Here is a 19,352-nt window from a genome sequence, read left to right as displayed (position 1 = left end):
GCTTGATGAAGTACTAGATCAGATTGCCCAGGGCCCCATTCAACCTGGCCTTGAACATCTCCAGGAATGGGGCATCCACAACCTCTTTGGGCAACATGTTCCAGCATCTGACCACCTTTTCAGTGAAAAAATCCCCCCTAACATCTAATCTAAATCTTCCCTCCTTTAGTTTAAAGACATTCCCCCTAATCTTATCACTGCCTACCCATGTAAAAAGTTTATTTCCCTCCTGTTTATAAACTCCCTTGGAAATCCATAATGAGGTCTCCCCAAGCCTTCTCTTCACCAGACTGAATGAGCCCAGCTTCTTCAGCCTGTCTTCATAGTAGAGGTGCTCCAGCCCTCTGACCATCCTTGCGATCATCCTCTGGACCCTCTCCAACAGCTCCACATCATTCCCGTGCTGGGGGCCCCAGACTTGGATGCAGTACTCCAGATAGGGCCTTGTGGGGGCAGAGTAGAGAGTGACAATCACCTCTCTGTGCTGGCCACCCCTCTTTTGATGCAGCCTAGGATACTGCTGGTCTTCTGCACTACAAGTGCATGTTGCTGGCTCATGTTAAGTTTTTCATCTGCTGGGACCCTTAAGTCCTTCTCAGCAGGGCTGCTCTCAAGGAGTTCTTCTCCCAGTCTGTATACATATCTGGGATTACCCCAACCCAAGTGCAAAACCTTGTACTTTGCTTTGTTGAACCTCATCAGATCCACATGGGCTCACCTTTTGAGTTTATCAATATTGCTCTCTTCAAATACCTGAAAGATGACTGCAGTGAGAGTGGGCTTGGTCTCTTCCCACTGGTGACAGGTGACAGGACAAAGGGGAATGGCCTCAAATTGCACCAGGGGAGGTTGAGGTTAGATATCAGGAAAAATTTATTTACAGAAAGGGTTGTAAAGCACTGGAATAGGCTCCCCAGGGGTGTGGTTGAGTCATCATCCCCGAATGTGTTTAAAAACCATTTGGATGTGGTGTTCAGGGATATGATTTAGCGGTGAGTTGTTAGAGTTAGGGTAGTATGGTTAGGTTGCAGTTGGACTTGATGATCTTGAAGGTATTTTCCAACCTGAGCAATTCCATGATTCCATGATAAAGGTGTTAAAGTGTATTGGTCCCAAGACAATCCTGTGGAGGCCTCCACCTGGACATAGAGCTATGGACCACAACCCTCTGGCTGCAGTCTTCCAACCAATTCCTTATCCACTGAATAGTTCAGCCTTCAAACCTATATCTCTCCAATTTAGAGATGATGTGGTGGAGGACCATGTGAAAGGCCTTGCAGAACTCCAGGTAGATGACATCAGTTGGCCTTCCTGTTGTCCATGAATGCCGGCACTTCATCATAGAAGGCTACCAGATTGGTCAGGCACAACCTGCTCTTGGTGAAGCCATGCTGTCTGTCTGTCATGTTTTTATGATTTTTGATCAGCGTTCTGCATCATAATATCATGTAGTGTATTGGGAATTGATGATTTAATGCTGTAGTTCCTTGGGTTGTCAATATTTCTGGTCTCTTGGTCTCAAAAGACAAGAATGAACTACAGCTTCCAGACGACATCACATTTCCATTTCTGTTTTCCTTTTGGAGGGAAAGATAAAACTGACTGGAAGTCACAAGACTGCCCTCTTTGCTCTCTTTACTCTGGCTGTTTTGCCTACAGCACTAGAGAAAGGACTTGGTTTTGGAAACTCTCTCATTTTGATTTATTAGCTTCAATTCCAATAATACTGTATCATATTGTACTATCTCACATCCCGTTTACATTTAGTACACTCAGTTTTTCTTTTAGCTCATTGCCACTATTTTCCTCATCTAGGCCTATCTCCCTACCTTTTTCCCTTCCCTCCCCCCTTTCTTGGGGCATGGGTCCATGGGTCCCTTCACCTCTTGTTATGGAACTAGGCCAAGCTAGGCTGAACCATGACACTGTCTTGGATTGCTTGTCCCTCATGTGCCTTAACATTTCTTCCAGGAGGATCTGTTCCATGATCTTCCCAGGCACAGAGGTGAGGCTGACTGGCCTGTGAAATTTTACTTATGTATGGAAACAGAGAATAAAGAATTGAATAAATTATTCTTTTACAGATGTCTGTTACTTGCCATCATCATTTCAACTTCTTATTGTAATTTTCTGTTACACCTGTTTAATTCACAATGTCATCTACAAAAAGAGACATTAATTTTATGATCCTACCCAAATGAAAATTGTGGTGTCTGCATAATGCAGCATAGAGCTTTTAGAATAGATGCAAAAATATAGATGCAGTATGCAGCTTACAAACCAACTTCGTTCTCCAGTAGTTATTTTCCAATTTGTGTGTACATAAAGAGGAGTCTTTCAGCATATCTGAAGTGAAAATCTTGGAAGACAGTAAAAGCTGTAAAAATGTTTGCGGTTTAGAGCATTGCCTAGGTGCAGATGTACAGAATATCATAAGGACTAGGTTACGATGAGCAGCAAACATTTCAACTTTTCAAAATAAAAACATCATGGCTAATGGCATGCAAATTACAACAATGCTGAGGAACTTTCAGCACCATGAAGAGCTTCTGCTTGCAAATGGAAACATCTGTGAAACAAAACTGACAGAATCGTGAAATGTGGTATTGCTTGTGTTGTTGTGTTTTAGAAGGTAGCAAAAAAAAAAAAGAATAATTAATAAGATAAAACAAAAAAATAGAAAAAAAAATTAACTGAATAACTGAATACCAAAAAAACCCACAAAAACTAGGGGAGTAGCAAGATGATGGGTACCTGCAGCACTTCCCACTGTTGAATTTGGCTACCTCCAAACTCCAATTTTTTTGAATAAGAAATCTGGAAAGAAGTTTACAACCAGACATCTGGATGTCTTTCCATTCAGTTGCATTGTAACTGACTCACAAAGACACAAGCTGCCATAAATGTATTTTTTGGACTAGGCTAATTCAGAATAATGTTTCTCTTTAGCAGGTTTCCCCTCTGTTGTATGCGTCTGGCATTTGTGTTGACTTGGGCCATAACTTGAAACATCATCAAAGAATATAAGGTCAAGTATATACTAAAGATTTTTTTAGGGAGGTTTGGGAATATATCAAGAAGAGATTTTAGGATGTTCAAGTAGCTTTTATTTCCACTTTTAATCTCTGATTGTGTGAAAAAGTGCAGAGACAGAAATTATAGCCAGCCATATTTTAAACTCAGAATGATTCACACTGTCCCCTGCATTTTGTGAGAAGGCTCAAATTGATTCTTGTTTTACCTTGCTGTATATTTTAATCTCGGACTGATTCCTTTCTATGGCTTGTTGTGCTGTACTTTTTTTGTTGTTGTTGTTGGCATATTTTTTTTTGTGAGAGGAAAAAGGATGAAAAAATCTTCAGCAAAGGCTTGAAAGTACTTTCAATTGCAATATCCATTCCCCAAAATAATTGTCCTCCTCCTGATGAGGAGGTAAAGATAAAAAAGATGCTTTTACAATATATTTTAGACTCAGAGCTGCTTTTGTTTCTGTGAAGTTCAGCTTATAGGTTTGTATCTTCTCTATTGGCCAAAAATATGCTTTGCGCGAATGAGGTTTGGGAATCCTAATTTCTCTTCATGCCTCAGAGCAAGATGCTGAATTCAGTCTTGACCATCAGCTGAAACAGGTACCAGTGGAACTAATCTCCATCCATTTGTCTAATTTACATTTTTAGAGACTTTTTAGTTTCTATAGTTAATGATAAAAAGTTCCACAACTTATCTGTATGTTGCGTGAGATTTGTTTTATTAGCTTTCCTTTGATTCTGAAAAAACTAGTGGATGTCTTCATTATTCACTGCATCATTTTGCTTCAACATTAAGAATTATCAGAACATCTAAAAAGCAGCAGAAATGTATGCAAATGTATATGGTAATTGTCCTGCTGCCTTTGGTCCAGTCAACTTTTTTGCCAACTGTTCATTTAAGAACAAGATTATTTGTATAATTAGGTGAAAACTGGAACTGGATATCAGCACTTCATTTTTATTATTATGAAGAAAGAAAGGAAATCAATGTCTAGACAAGCTACTAAAAAAGAAAAATAATATATCCTAATTCTGGAGAAGTTCAAATAAGTTGCGCAAAAGTGAATAATTATTTAGCTGCTGGCTATTTGATTGGAAGATAATAATTCTACACTTGCTAATCACATACTTTGTTGTTGTCAATGATTGATTTACATTGGTCTTGCACTGCAGAGTGCTGATTGATTGATAATTTTTGTCATTGACTTGATTGGAACCATCAGTGTAGATTTTTACTATAACAAGATGTTATGCCTTTTGTGTTTTTAAGGCCTTTTTGTTTGTATCTGGAATGGTACAAGAGTTTAATGGTAGTTTCACTATACTCTTTTTTAAGAACTGTTAGGAGTTGTTACAAAACTTAAGTCAGATGGATTTGTTTTTGTATCTGGTTATGAAATAGATCAGTAATTCATGATGTCCCAGTCTTTAGCTAGAGTTTTACTATTGTACTGATTTATATACAATGATTTTTCATTTCTTGTAAGAAATCACAAAACGTACTTTTAATTGTGAAAAATATCTAGGCCTTTTATTAACGCCTGCTGGTGAAAGCAGAAACAGACAGTGAATGTCCATGTGGAAAATGACCACACCAAAGGACTCCAGATTCTTCTGCTGAATGGGTTGCCCCATGTCAGCCCCCCAGTGACCCTTGCAGATCTTTCTACTGGTCTGTGCTAGAGCACTTTCTTGGCTGGCTGAATATACGGTGAACTCCCCTGAAAGGCACAACCATTCAAGTCACTGGTCAAAATTATTAGTTGATGAATGCTGGATCGTTCACAGACGACTAAAAATTCTAATTTAATTAATAGAACAAATGTGACTAAAGATCTTAAATTTAAGGTATTTCTGGTAGCTCTAGTTTATTTTCATTCCAAATTCACCCTGATTTTGAGGGTAATGTTGGCTTATTTTCCCTAACTTGTAAACATAATGTATAAAAATGTCGTGATGCTGAGTGTCATATTTCTGTCTTCTTTGAACTATCAATTTTATGGCAAAAAGTAAAATAACCTTTATAAGCCTGTCTCACCTTTTGCAAGCAAACAATTGAAATATTGTAATAAATATTCTAAATCTAAAGTAAGGAAAGAGAACGTGCAGTCACTAAAGTGACATACAGACACTTGCACACATGCATGCATGTACACACACACGTACACACTCAGTTCTCATATAAACCAGTCTTACTTAATGGCATATTATCGTGGCTAATTTCTTCTAAGTGAATTAACATTAAAAATGCATCAAGTACTGTATAACACAGCGATAAAATGAGGACTCTATAAGGAACAACAACAAATCTTCATAAATATAAGTGTTTCTTTGAATAAAGCAAACTGTAGTTAAACATCAAGTTTATTAATGGATACATATGTATGTATATGCATGTGTGTATTTGTGCAAATATATATGTACACACACCCATATATTCAACCATTTTTATCCTGATTGCACTATGCACACTAATTCTGGTGCACAGGTTTCTGTGCACACAGAAATAGCTTTTTGTGCATTTCCATTATCTTTCTGTGCATTTTAGTAAGCTTTGGGATAAGAATTTGAATTAGCAATGAAAGAGTTACTGTGAGGAACGAGGGGAATGCTGCAATGTGGTGATTTTGGTGTTGTGCTTATCATTCTCCTAGGGAGACACTCAATTACTGAATTTGCAGAACAACCAGCAAATAGCATGTAGTGAATAAACATTAACTTTTTTTTTCAATTCACAAATGTTACGATGTGCTTTGTTGAAAGAGCTTATAATAGAAACATGTTCCACTGATGCTGAAATTACATTTCTCAAACTGACTATATTAAACCCTTTGCTGGTGAAGAGTTGTACAAATGCAACATGATTAAAGTCATGATAAACATGAAAGAGAACTTGAGGGGACATATACAATATTTATGTACAAGCATTAAACGAAAAAAAAGAAAATATGCTTTACTTTACAACAGTGTTTCTTGTTTTCAAATGTGAGAAACCATGGACCTGTTTGGCACACAGTGTTCGAGCGCTTACTTGGCTCTCTGATTGTAGTAATACAGCTTCTTATATTTTCTTTACCAAACTGTCTGAAGGAGATGAACATTGCTGTTTCCAAGGACACGTTATCTAATATTAAAGGTCGTGTTGAATTCTATAGCCAAAAAACGCTATAGCTTGTAGGACCACGGACTATGAACATATATATATATATATGCACACCTGTAATTCATGCTACCCAGTAATACCCTTTCTATCCTTTCCTTTGCTCGTTGTATGACACTTCCATGAAATGAGTAACGCAAATCAGAAACAAACTGCACTACTTTATGCTATGAGGACAATCATAAGCAACAGCACATCTGATGTAACCTCAGCCTTTAGCCCCAGCTGGCATATCATCCAGGTCCTGGCATTTCAGATGGGCACATACAAAATTTTCCTTAGGGAAAGGGCTTGATTGTGTCCCTGTTCCTGCATTCCTGGTAAGTAGTTACTGCCTGCATCTCTGATATGCTAAGTTAGATGTAGTAAAACAGCTGACTTGCTTTTACAACTTTGTTCTACCTGCATTAGTTGATCAGTTCCAACACCCCAGTGCCCCAAGGACTGATGGCCCAGAGAGACTCAGGATTTGATTTCTGGTTTGGACCAGGCAGACAAACTCACTTCTAGCTTTTCAAGTTCAGCCTGAGTGACCATGGGGAGTTAAGGGTGGAAGAGGTCATTTTGGAGAAGTGGACATTGTTCCTCTAATTGCTATCATGTCTTCTGCTCCCAGAGACAGAAAGAAATGCATAGTCTGTGTAGATGGTCCAGTTCACAGCATAAATTAACAGGTAAGGAAAATATCAGGTGTTTGTGTTGTATAATATACTTAAAAATACTGGGCAGTTTCCTTCACTCTCAAACAATTTTAGAATCTGCAATGCAATCTACCACCTCCTATTTTTGTAGGATAAGAAATGGACCAGATGCAGAATATCAGCAGCAGAACTATCTAAAACCATATTTCTATGATGCTCTTATCTCACAGCACTTTGGCTCAAGAGCAGTATAGACATTAAAAGACACATAACAGTATAAACTGGAAGTTAATTTTTTAACTAGCTTTGATATTTTCCTACTGTGTTTTAAATTAACTTTTTTTTCCTGGTGGTGTTTGTAACTGATGATCATGTTGTGTAAAACCTTGTCTCATGGCATTGCCTGGGCAGCAATGACCATATGATCTTCACTTGTTTTGATGCTCTAGCTGTCCAGTTCCTGAATTACAGTGACCACTTAGAAATCAGTGAAAATGAGGTGGGAACAGAACCATTTACACCCTGAGAATGCTGTGTCCTTGCAGATCAAATACATCCATTACAGGTGGTCATTTCAATTGCACAGTGAAAACCAGACAAGTGTAGCTCACAAATGCTACAGTTATTTTTGATCTGGCTATAAACAGGCAATGATCACAGCCCCTTTTGGACTTTGGTCTTATAAAATAGATCAATTGTGAGGTGGAAGATGATAAAAATCTGAATTAGATCAAATATATGCACACCTTATAAGAATCCTGAACTTAAGGATTCTCCTTTACATAGTAGACAGTACATATGACACATGAATGAAGCAAGCACTCTTTTTCATTGTAAAATAGTTTTGAGTTGGATGCAGTGTAAGAGAAACAGGACTGCAGGGAGACCATAAGAGTATTGTCTCCTTAGTCAAAATCCAAGCTTATAACTTTGGATGAATATTAGACTATGCAAAATATTTTCTATGGAATAGTAGATAAAGTTTTGCTTAGTTTTCTTTTTTTTTTTTGGCTAAATAAGATGAAAAAATACTCCAGGATTTCTTCACTATTTCTAGAATAACGTTTAGGATCTACAATGTTGCTTCAGGGCTAGATAATGGCTTCAGGTGTTTTGACCTTCCCAGACCTTAGACTGTGTGAACACATTGCAATTTTGCTATTACTGTTTATTGTCAGCATCCAACAGACTCCCCAGGACAAGTGTAATTAAGGTGTGCAGCACTGTCTAAAAGAAATTCATTCACCCTCATATAAGAGACACCAGCTTTTACAGCTTACTGAGGATAGGAGTAATAACCACCAGCTGGTTTCAACCTTGATAAACTCCTGAATGCTGCCCATTAAAGCGAGTAGCCTTTCACGAATCTAGCATGACAGTCCAATGAGAGCCAAGTAGCAGTGTGACTGGAAATACCCTTCCTGGCACATTTTATGCACCACATTCTCCCACTACAATTTCACAAGTCTGTGAGTGGAATTCATAGCACATGCCCATCTGAATGGTAGTGAAGGATACACAGGGCAGAGATGGATGGCAACCAGTGGATTAATGCACTGATAATTTCAAGATCTGTCTGTAGATGCTCTAAACCAAACAATGGAAAATTTTGCAAAGTGAGTATGACTCAGGCATGAATTAAGGAGCTACTCCAATAGTTTGTGGGTCTCATCTGTATAAGAACTTGTAGATCCCAACTATTCAGGACATGCTGCATCAGGACACAGCTTAAGGAGCTGCTGCCCTTCGCACTCTTCCTCATACCAATTTGGGCTTTTATTCAGCCTGCTGGAAGAGCACCTGTATAGTCACGGGAATTGATCCAACTAAATATAAACTTTCCAACATTGTTTTTTGACTACAAGTATCCCCTGATCTCCATCACAGCATCACTCTTAAAAGAACCACAAGAGGAAAGGAGTAACGACAGGCTTCACCAAAGTGAGATACACTTAAAATATTTGCCACTGCCAGACACTCTTGTACAGATTTCTGAGATGACACCATGGCTTGGAGTGTACAAACAGAGTACAGTGCAACACACCCCTCATATCTCAGGGAAACCAGGACCTGGCTCAAAAGCAAGGTCAACCCCAAAGCCCTGTGATACCAATGAGAACCTTGCAGCAGATTTAATAGGCTCTGGGGAGGCTCAGGAGTCCTGCCAGAGGCAGGCAGCCATGCCTAAAACACAACAAATAAACCCTCCAAGGTGTCAATGAAATAGGTAACATAGCTCTTGGGGAATTAACATTTCTACAGCAAATGGAACTGACTATGCTCCCTTGCTTCCTACAAAGGCAGTTGCCAGAACAGTGATTTATTGGTTTGTTGTGTGAAATTTGAAACAATGAGCACAAGAGACAAGGTCTTTTTCCATAAGTATTGTTCTAATAACAATCCTTCATGAGATGAGTGGTTAGTATAAGACTTGGAAACACAGCAGCCTTTCAAACAATTCAGATATAAGATAACTGACTTTCTTCCTGACACTGTTTAGGAAACATAAACACAAGAGTCATTTTTCTGATGTACTGCCAAGACAACTGTAGGCTTAGAAAAGTTTTGAAGAAGTATGGATGTTTTTCCCATGCATTTTGTTATATAACTTGTTTTTAGATAAGTATTACAGAATACCATGCAGCAAGAGAGCCTATTATGAGTTAAAGAGAAAAGCAAGATTTTATAGAGAGAGTTTAGAAGAAAAAGTGATTTAAAGTCTTGAAGTGAATAAAGCAAAAAGGAGTTCCAGATAAATGGGGGCAAAAATTAAAAAGTGACTTCTGACACCAAATCAGGGAAAGGAACAGAATGAGAATGGAAGGAAAGATCTAGATCAGATATGTTATGCTAACTGAGGGCTTTGTTTTCTTTTGTTTTGTCTTCTAAATTTTAACTATAATAAAAAACCTTAGTCCTCATTAGAGATAAAAAAGATCTTTTACTTTATAAATTTTATATTTTCTAAAGGTAGCAAGTTGCAGAGGCTAAGCTAAAGCAACGGTTTCTTCATTGCACAGGTAACTACAATGTGTGAGATACTGTATATTTTCATCTCTTTGATTGCAAGACTGTATCTGAGTGACAGTGCCCTTTCTTCTAAAGTTAACACATTTTAAGAGACAATCCTGAGCTTTGATCAAATGTTGGAAAGTGTTTGCACTGAGACCTCTTTAGGTGGATGAAAAAATAAGTTGTAAAGAAGTGAATATCAAGTTCTCCTTAGGAGCTTTTCATTTGAAGTTATCATGGACATCAAAGATGTTGATGAATCAGTCCTTCAGACACCTTTTCCTTCCAAAGAATGTGATTTATGTAGAAAGTAGAAATATACACAAGATATATATGTATATATATATATATATATATTTTTTTTTTTTTTCACACAGCTCATTTATTCTGTATGGCCACCAAGACATGACATCTTCAGGATGTTGTTCCGAAAGGCATACTAGTCTTCTTTAGTACTTAAAATGAATAAAGTTTCATGGGATTACAGAATCAGTTGAGAGTACAGACCTCCAAGAGGGTTTTTGTTGGATAAGTTACGCAGAAATGTAATTCCTAAAAATCCTAAAACCATGTCAAAGTCATGGAATCTCAGTGTTGAGCTGTTACTTGCATTTCTGAGATGCAGCTTTACCTGGAAAACTCTAGAGATAAAATCTGGAGGACCTGAAAATTCTCACCACACACATACTTTTCTTTTTTTAAGAGGGTCATATTTGACCATTTCTGTGACCTTTCACTACTGGGGAACTCCTAGCGAGTTGTTCGTTCATGTTAACATTCACAGGAAGCTGAATTTTAAATTCTGGACTACAATTTTAGACAATGCCAAGAGAGGTACAGATGTTATGACACTTGCCTATGTTACTGAAGGCTGCATTTTTCTCCTTACTATTACTATTTGAATGCTGCCAACACTACTAGCCTTTTTTTCATCCCTTTAGGTGGATGAAGAGCAAGAAAAATACAAATAAAAAAAAAAAGAAGAAAAAATGAAATGAAGGGAGGCTGTTTGTTCCAAGAAGCTCTATAACTTGTTTTCATTTACTTAACAGCTTCTTTATTCAATAAAGTTCTGTGCCCATAGACCCACATAGAAGTGAAATATTCATTATAGAACAAGAAGTGCAATAAAGAGTGATACACACCTATGAAAAGTACACTCAGTAAAAAAATTATGGTCTGAAAGAGGTACAGGTGGACAAAGCTGGTGCTACTTACAGACATTTTCTCCTATGAGTTTTAACATGCTACCTCATCCAGCATTTTATTAAATAATCACTTTAAGGCTCTGGCTAAAAGACTGCATTCTTGATATCCTTGCATTTAGTTGCAGTGAATGTTTTGTTCTCAGTGTATATTTGCACATTATAAAAAAGAAAAATGGCCAGAGTCCCACAAAGCAAATTTGTTTATGTGGAGCATTTCAGACAGATTGAAGCCTGCAAATCCTGCACTCCGAAACCATCACCCATTTTGTATGTTTTAGTGGGTAACTAACTGCCATCAGCCACAAGCACAAGGACATTGAACACGTTCTTGCTGCGAGGTGAGATTCCTTCTTCTGTTGCCAAGACAACTCAATAGATGCTAATGGTGTGCATTTATTTGGCAGCCCCACTCTAAACCACACTGTGGATATTAACAGGGGGGCCTTCAGGCGTTCATAAAACATTTAAAATTTTTATTTTTGCCATTTTTTAAAGTAGGCATAATATACACATACCTATAAAATGAGCACTGCTGTCCACGGAAAATTAATGGTACTGTAAAAGAAAGAAATGGATAGTAATAAAAATAAGTATATAGATCAAGTGAAGGACAGAGTCTGGACCAGACTCTCCCAGAAAGGCAAGAAAGTATCTTGTCTTCATGCTTTTTCTTTGGATTCTCAATCACTGGGAAACTTAACTTTACTATGAAACAAGAAGGTTTTCCCTCATCAAACAATACCCTGGAATTATTCAGCCACTGAACAGAGGATAGAAACTCAATGCTGATAGTGATTATAGACACTTTCAGAATCAGAATCAGCAGCAGTACGTATCTGGCACCCTAAGCAGCCCAGTCTCACAAATGCTGTAAAGATTTAAGGTGCTGAAGTTCACTTTTCATGTTTACCATAGTCAAGCCAGCAGAAACATAGCAACATCATGTCCTTGGTAATGGATTGGAGAAGCAAGTTCTAAGAAACATAAGGTAAGTCGTGCTGTGGAGGGAAGGATTACATCCCACATGGACTGGTAATGTCAGCACATCTTAGGCTAATCAAAGAGAAAGCTGAAATGCACTGCAGGGCACAACATGAAATCAAATGTAACAGTTTTTTTTCTTTTTTTTTTCTTTCTTTCTTTTCTTTTTTTTTTTTGAAAGGCAGTCTGGATTAAGTTGTTAATAGCCAGCAAGGTTCATGAATGCATTAGAGAATGTGTTTTTTTAACTGCACTTCTTTCAAAACAAACTTTCAGCTGCTGACAGACTCGGAGGCTGGAAACATCTGAAGAGCTCTGCCCATAGCCTATATGTGTTTCTTATTGTTACTGTTGAGAATACAGTTCCCGTAGCTAGGTAACGGAAACACTTTAGCTTAGCAAGTTAGCCCTTGAACACTTCCTTTAAGTAGAGAAAAGGTCAGAAAAAAGAAATTGAGTTAATAGATGGCAGTACTGAAGAGACGTATGTATAGCTTTTTCTCTTCACTGGTGAATGCAGCGTGGTCAAAAAGTCACAACATTTCAGTACTTCTGGAGCTATTAAAACTCATTTTTGGTGTTGTTGGATAGCTGTGGAAGGCTGCTTGGGAAAGTCCTTACCTGAGATTTTCAAAGTCAACACTGGAAGCGGATAAAGAAACATATACAGGAATTAAGCAATGAATCGCTTCTCTCTCATTTTAGAAAACATATTCTATTTCCTTTCCCTTCAACTAAACTGAAGTGCTGAAGAAGGCTGTAATGGTCAATTAAAATGCTCTGTTTTTAATAGTCTCTTCTTTCTGTTCAGCACTAGTTTTCATAATTCATTTTCCCTGGTACCCCAGTGGTTCTCTAGCAGAACTTTCTAAGGATGGAAGACTAATATATTACCAGATTAATATATCATTTTAATGTAATTTCTTGTACATACATGCTCACAAGCATTAGCAAGAAGCAAAACCAAACTGGTAATAAGTCCTTTAGATCCTCCACTGAGAACCCAGGTCAGGCTGTATACTGAATTTCTAATGGTCTTATTGCTACAACATGCAGAAGTTCCAGTTTCATATTCATCAGTGCTCAGAATCACCACTGAAATCATGGGGGTGGGGGAAGGGAGCTGAGAAATCAGCCTTGCAGAGACAGTTGTCGTCCATGCAGTAGCTGGCAAGAAGTCATTTAAATGTCAATTAGTGTCACACAGTCAACCATCTCAGCATCTACAAGTTAAGCTTATGAGCCATCAGAACATGGATTTCGCCTTTGCTGAAATGAAGGTCAGGGAGCAGCTGTCCTTCTATAATAACCTCATCTCCATCACATCCCTTCCCCAGCAGCACACACAAGTAGGTGCCCTTTTCCTTCCCTTCATGAGAAATAGAGAGGGAGGAGAAGATGTAGTGGGGTGTCCAGAGCTGAACTATTTGGCTAAGTCTTTCCTATCATGTTGTACTAAGATAATTTTTTTACATGAAGTCTTTGGCCATCTAGAAAAATGCTGCCAGAAACGGGAAATACTGCCTTGCTGTTTGATAAGAAAAAAATGTTACCCTAATTGTCTTGCAGCTTCTCCTGCTTTTGTGGCTAGTAAAAAAAGAAAAGGAAGGAAGGAAAGAAAGAAAGGAAGAAAGAAAGAAAGAAAGAAGGAAGGAAAGAAAGGAAGAAGGAAAGAAAGTGTTTCTCTGAGCACTTCTATTTTTCTACAGTACCAGGTCTGCTGCATGTGTGTTGAATAGAGAACATCAAGAAGGTTTGTGGATTTCTACAAAAAATAAAATTGTTTGCTTGGTGCTTGGCTACTTGTTCAGATGTCTTCAGATAAACATTTTCAAAAGGATCAGAAAACTAAGTATCTTTGCAGTATAATGGAACAACACGTCTAACTCAATACATGAGTGTGATATACATTATATATTAATAATACATATGTATTAATATAGTTTATTTTATGTATCCATATTACATATGGTTTATGACTGTTATAAATGCTATATATGTTTCCACATATATACAAACAAAATAGTTTCTAATTGAAAGTTCCCTCTTCCTGATGCTTTTTTCCCCTTATTTCATCACGGATGCCTTCTTCTTTGGCTCTCATTTTGTACCTTACTGGGCAAACTGCTGTGCATCCTGGAAGCACTCTGTGTGTTATCACTTCCACTGGCAGTGATCCTATAGATCCCATATGGCAATGAAGCCGCAGCGATGAATGTGGAATGCGCCTATTAAACATACATCTCTCCTTGGGACAGCCTTGGGTTGCCCTAATTTGCACCAACACTTTGTCGGCTGCAGCTGCCAGGGGTTGTCAGACCATAGCCCTGTGTGTCCTTGCAGCCAGAACAGGAAGGAGAAGAAAGGAGCTGGAGAGGGAACCCCATGGGCCTCATTCAGACCCAGGAATATGGTACAGACAACATATTTATCTCTTCTAGCAGGAGTAATTAAAAAAAAGAATGCATTGAGGATCACCAAGAGTTGATTGCACTGTTAAATTTGCCCTGAACTCCACATACTAAGAAAGAAATGAGAAACAGTCTCAAAATGTATGCTAAATTCAATGTAATTCCGAGTGAGTGACTGTGAGATTGTTTTATATCATTTTGGTTAAAGAGGAAGGGGGGGCTGAACACAGAGGCATATGAAGATCCCAGCAATATTTTTTACTTAAGACCCCACTCTGAAAAGTCAAAGAGTCACTCACAGAAAGACTTAGTGGTTTCTGTGGTTTCACCTGAGGAAGATGGCAATTGTCCTGCCCCCAGCCTGGGGATACAGCCAATGAAGCCACACAGCATGTTAATACTGGTTTAAAGAACCAAGAAGATACTATTTCCTTCAGAGTCAGTAAGGAGTGGAAGCTTTCACTCCAGCAATATATACATAAAAACAACAATGCTCTTCCTCTCACGCTGTAAGTCAAACGCATATTAGTGTGCATATCGCTGCAAAAGTACCTGTGCCATTCAGGTATTTTGTAGGTCCTATTTATTTCTTTGGTAACTCAAGGAAAATGAATCCTTTCTTTACAGGTGGATATGTTAACTGAGATGCCTGGTTCAAGCTTATTATTACTCTAGATATCTTTTCAAAGAAGCAGTATAATAGGATATTGACTGTATATGAATTGAGGGGAAGAATAAAGGCCAGTTATGACCAAATCACTGAACTTTGCTGAATCTAGTTTTGATCAATAGTGTTGTAATTTACAGCCATGAGCAGAAACCTTTTCCCTCTTTTTCCCTCCTACACTTTCTGTCTGTCTTTCTTTTTTCTTTGTCTCCTATCTCTCAGGATTTCAAAGGGCCCACATTATGGTCCTATGCAATGAAATGGAGGCAGTGAAACTGTGAAAGGTTACCAAATTGTAACTTTTCCATAAAATGAGTTATTGTGTTGCTGTGAAAAGACTTTTTAGTTATTGCAAGTACTGGAGAATTGTGAGTGAACTTTGGAGCACTCGCCCTCTTATTATCAAACTAGCAGCAAACGCTATCTTTTCATCTGTTGCCGTCTGCCTTAGCTGACACCTTTCATGTCCCTGTCAAGCTGTATGACTCAGCTCCAGGCGCCCTCCAGAAACACTCAGCTATATATTTTTGGTATATTGGATTCTGAAAAATGTAATTTCTATTTGGTGGTAGCAAATAAAATGGAAGGGATTAGGTTAGACACCATTTTATGTGCAACCATGTGCTTTGTTATTATGGATATTAACAGGAGTATTAATATCTAAAAATATTATTTTGCAATACAAGAAAGAGAAGTCTTAGAGCTGATATACTTCACCATGATTGAAAAAAATTCTGTATCCTGTATGTTATGAACTGTTTTTGTGACTGTGCATGAGTCATTATGGTTTCCAGTTAAGAAAGCCCTGGAGAATATGTTTCATCGTAGAAGTACATCCTTGTTTATTCAAAAGGAGTAACATGGATTTAATATTAAAATAGTGCCAAATAATGCCTTTATACTTTCTGACTAGGACAGGAACTCTTTCCATACTTAGTTATACCATTTATATTATCAGTATATATTATCAGATTTGTGGGGTTGGTTTATTTTTATTTTTATTCTTATTATTTTTTTCTTTTCATTGGGAAAGGAGAACTTTGAATAATTCCCTCATCTGTCTTTCCACAATGGACTGTAATCTACCTGATCAAAGCCTATAATGTGTTACTATGTAATGGAAATGTCATCTAATGTGAAACAGCCTGGTGCCACTATGACGCCAGTAATAAACAGCAACAGCTCATAATACAATCTAATTGTTTTTTTCCCTCTACAAATAAAGTCAATGGCAAGGTCTTATATTAAGATTTGAAAAGGGAGAAAAATACATCACGGTTCATACATTTTCATAATTACTCTCATGATGAACTGCAAATGTCCTAATTTATGTGATTACCTGATCAAGTGAAATGTATCTCTTTTAAAACTGTGATCTGCAATTACTGGAGACAAAACTGCAATGCATTCACCATGTAGACTTCAGCTTGCCACGAAAAAGATTTATTTAATGCATTTCAGTCCAAACCTCTTACTTAATCATTTTTCACAGAATTAATAACTGTTAGAACAAAATAGAAGAAATGAAAAAGATTCTTTCACACAAAATACCCCGTAGCGCCTTTGTATTTTTAACTAACATTGTATGCCTATAAATAATTAAAGCTGTAGTTCACTTTGAAGCCATTGGAACTGTTCACATCACATAGTCAGACTAGGAATAGGTTTATGTACAAACATCCATACGTGAAATTGTCCTGGACATGGTAGTTTTTTTCGTCCTATTTGTGTAAAATGGCTTCCAAAGTCTAAGTGCAGAAATGAGTTACACGGAGGGCAGGAAGAGATGCCTGAGGTATTTTGATGTTCTGTTGCTGGTCAGAAACGCATTTTTTAAAGTAGGTTTTCTAAAACATTGTGCCAACCACATGCTGGAAGTGGCATTTTTCAGTGAGCACCAGACTCTCTATCTGAGAGGAGGTTAAAGCAATTACTGCAGTTTAAATACAAAGCCAGACACTCAGACAAGTCATGCCTTGCCATTTTCCTGGGCTGTTGTGAATTCACAAACATGGAGCTGTGTTCAAGTATTTGTCTGGTGAACCTGAGAGTGGGACAAAACTCATGTATTGACATGGTCTGAGAGCACTGATTTCACATGTAAAATACCCCTGTTAAAAATATGATATTGCTGTTTTGATTTGAGTACAAAATATTACAATTAAAGGAATTGAAAGGGGAGAGGGAGGTGAATACCTCAACTGAAAAATACAAAACTGTGTCTCTTGCCCTGGAGTGCTGATGAAGGCAGCAGGGGAGGCAGTCAGATCCTTCTGGGATATATCTCTTCTTACACTAGATGTCCACAGTGCAGTCACCCTGGGATCTTTTTATCCTTAATGACAGTCCCATTAAGAGGATACATATCAGGACCTAGAAGGCCTGTTTCTTTCCAATTGGGATGAAGTCTAGATCACTTTTGAAGATTAGGAAGTGCAAGATAGATGAGTGGATGGTGAGGTGGGTTGAGAACTGTCTGAATGGAAGAACTCAGGGGGTTGTCATCAGTGGCACTGAGTCTAGTTGGAGAACTGTAGATAGTGGTGTTCCCCAGGGGTCGGTGCTCAGTCTGGTCTTGTTTAACATCTTCGTAAATGACCTGGAAGAAGGGGTAGAGTTCAACCTTAGCAAGTTTGCTGATGATACAAAGCTGGGAGGAGTGGCTGACACGTAAGAAGGCTGTGCTGCCATTCAGTGGGACCCATACAGAGTGGAGAGCTGAGTGGAGAGGAACCTCATGAAGTTCAACAAAAGCAAGTGTAGAGTCCTGCACCTGGGGAGAAACAACCGTATGTGTCAGTACAGGTTAGGGGCTGACCTGCTGGAGAGGAGCTCTGCAGAAATGGACCTGGGTGTCCTGGTGGGCAGTAGGTTGGCCATGAGCCAGCAGTGCTCCCCTGTGGCCAACAAGGCTAACGGTACCCTGGGGTGCATTAAAAAGTGTGGCCAGCAGATGAAGCAAGGTGATTTTCACCCTCTACTCTGCTCTGGTGAGGCCACATCTGAAATACTGTGACCAGTTCTGGGCTCCTCAGTTCAAAAAAGACAGATTTCTCCCAGAAAGAGTCCAGCGAAGGGCAGACAAAGATGATTAAGGGCCTGAAGCATCTCCTGTATGAGGAAAGGCTGAGAGATCTGGGTCTGTTCAGCCTGGAGAAGAGAAGGCTGAGAGGGGATCTCATAGCTGTTTATAAATATCTAAAGTACAGAGGGAATTGGATGAGGCAAGACTCATTTCAGTGGTGTGTAGTGATAGAATAAGGAGCAAAGGCCAAAAACTGGAACGTATGAAGTTCCACAGAAATGTGCGGAAGAACTTTACGGTCTGAGTGACAGAGACTGGAACAGGCTGCCAAGAGAGGTTGTGGAGTCTCCTTCTTTGGAGATATTCAAGACCCAGTTGGGCATCTACCTCTGAGACCTACTGTAGGGAACCTGCTATAGCAGGGAGATTGGACTCAATGATCTCTAGAAATCCCTTTCAATCCCTACAATTCTGTGATTATGTGCGATTCTGTTACTGTTTCAGTATAAGTACTGCAGATGTGTTTGTTCAGATGAAACAAGTTTCTCTCTGTGCTTATCATTTTTTCCTAGATCACAAGAGAAAATGAACAAGAAGGATCTCCATAGAGCATATCGTTATCACCTTACAGCATAATAATTTACAGAGGTCTGTCTGGGTACTTTAGGAATATTTTCAAAAGCTTTTACTGATAAGGTCAACATTACTGACTTTGTGATGAAGGCTTCACACTATGATTAATTCACTTCTGCATTACTCTGCTTTGCACTTTATGCCATGCTGTATGTTACCGGCTGAGCCGTTTAGTGTCCCTTATGTTTCATCCTGATGCCAGAATGCCAGTGGGAAGTGGTGCCTGCCAGGAGGGTTTCTGTGAGCAGCTGGACTGGCTTTGTTTTTTTAGGGAGGAAGGAAGTGCTACACCTCATCACTCAGCCTTCAAGGAAGCTGAGCAGAGGTCATTCTCCTGGCTTCCCAGCACTCCTTCAGCCATGCTCTGGGCATTGACATACAAGTGTCAAAACCCAATCCTTGCTTTAGACAATATAGTTTGAGAGCCTAGTACTGAAAGTACAAGAGAGAAACAGACCATTACTGTAAAAATCTCACTGCTGGTTGTCATGTTTTTATGATTTTCGGTTATTGGTACTCCACATCATAACATCATGTAATGAATGTACCTGGTCCTCAGAAGAGAAGGACTACTACAGTCCCCAC

General features: G+C 38.6%; 1 long non-coding RNA gene across 2 annotated transcripts in view; it reads right to left on the bottom strand.

Moving 5' to 3' along the window:
* Positions 11,532–19,352, bottom strand: part of LOC110400094 — a 168,788-nt gene continuing 160,967 nt past the window's right edge. For both annotated transcript variants that reach the window (XR_002439626.1, XR_002439627.1), the window contains exon 5: positions 11,532–11,605. This is a non-coding gene — a long non-coding RNA (uncharacterized LOC110400094). The remainder of the gene's footprint in view (positions 11,606–19,352) is intronic.

The sequence above is a fragment of the Numida meleagris genome, chromosome 5 (assembly GCF_002078875.1).
Source record: "Numida meleagris isolate 19003 breed g44 Domestic line chromosome 5, NumMel1.0, whole genome shotgun sequence".
Classification (NCBI taxonomy): Eukaryota; Metazoa; Chordata; class Aves; order Galliformes; family Numididae; genus Numida; species Numida meleagris.
This window is presented reverse-complemented; position numbering and strand designations above follow the sequence as displayed.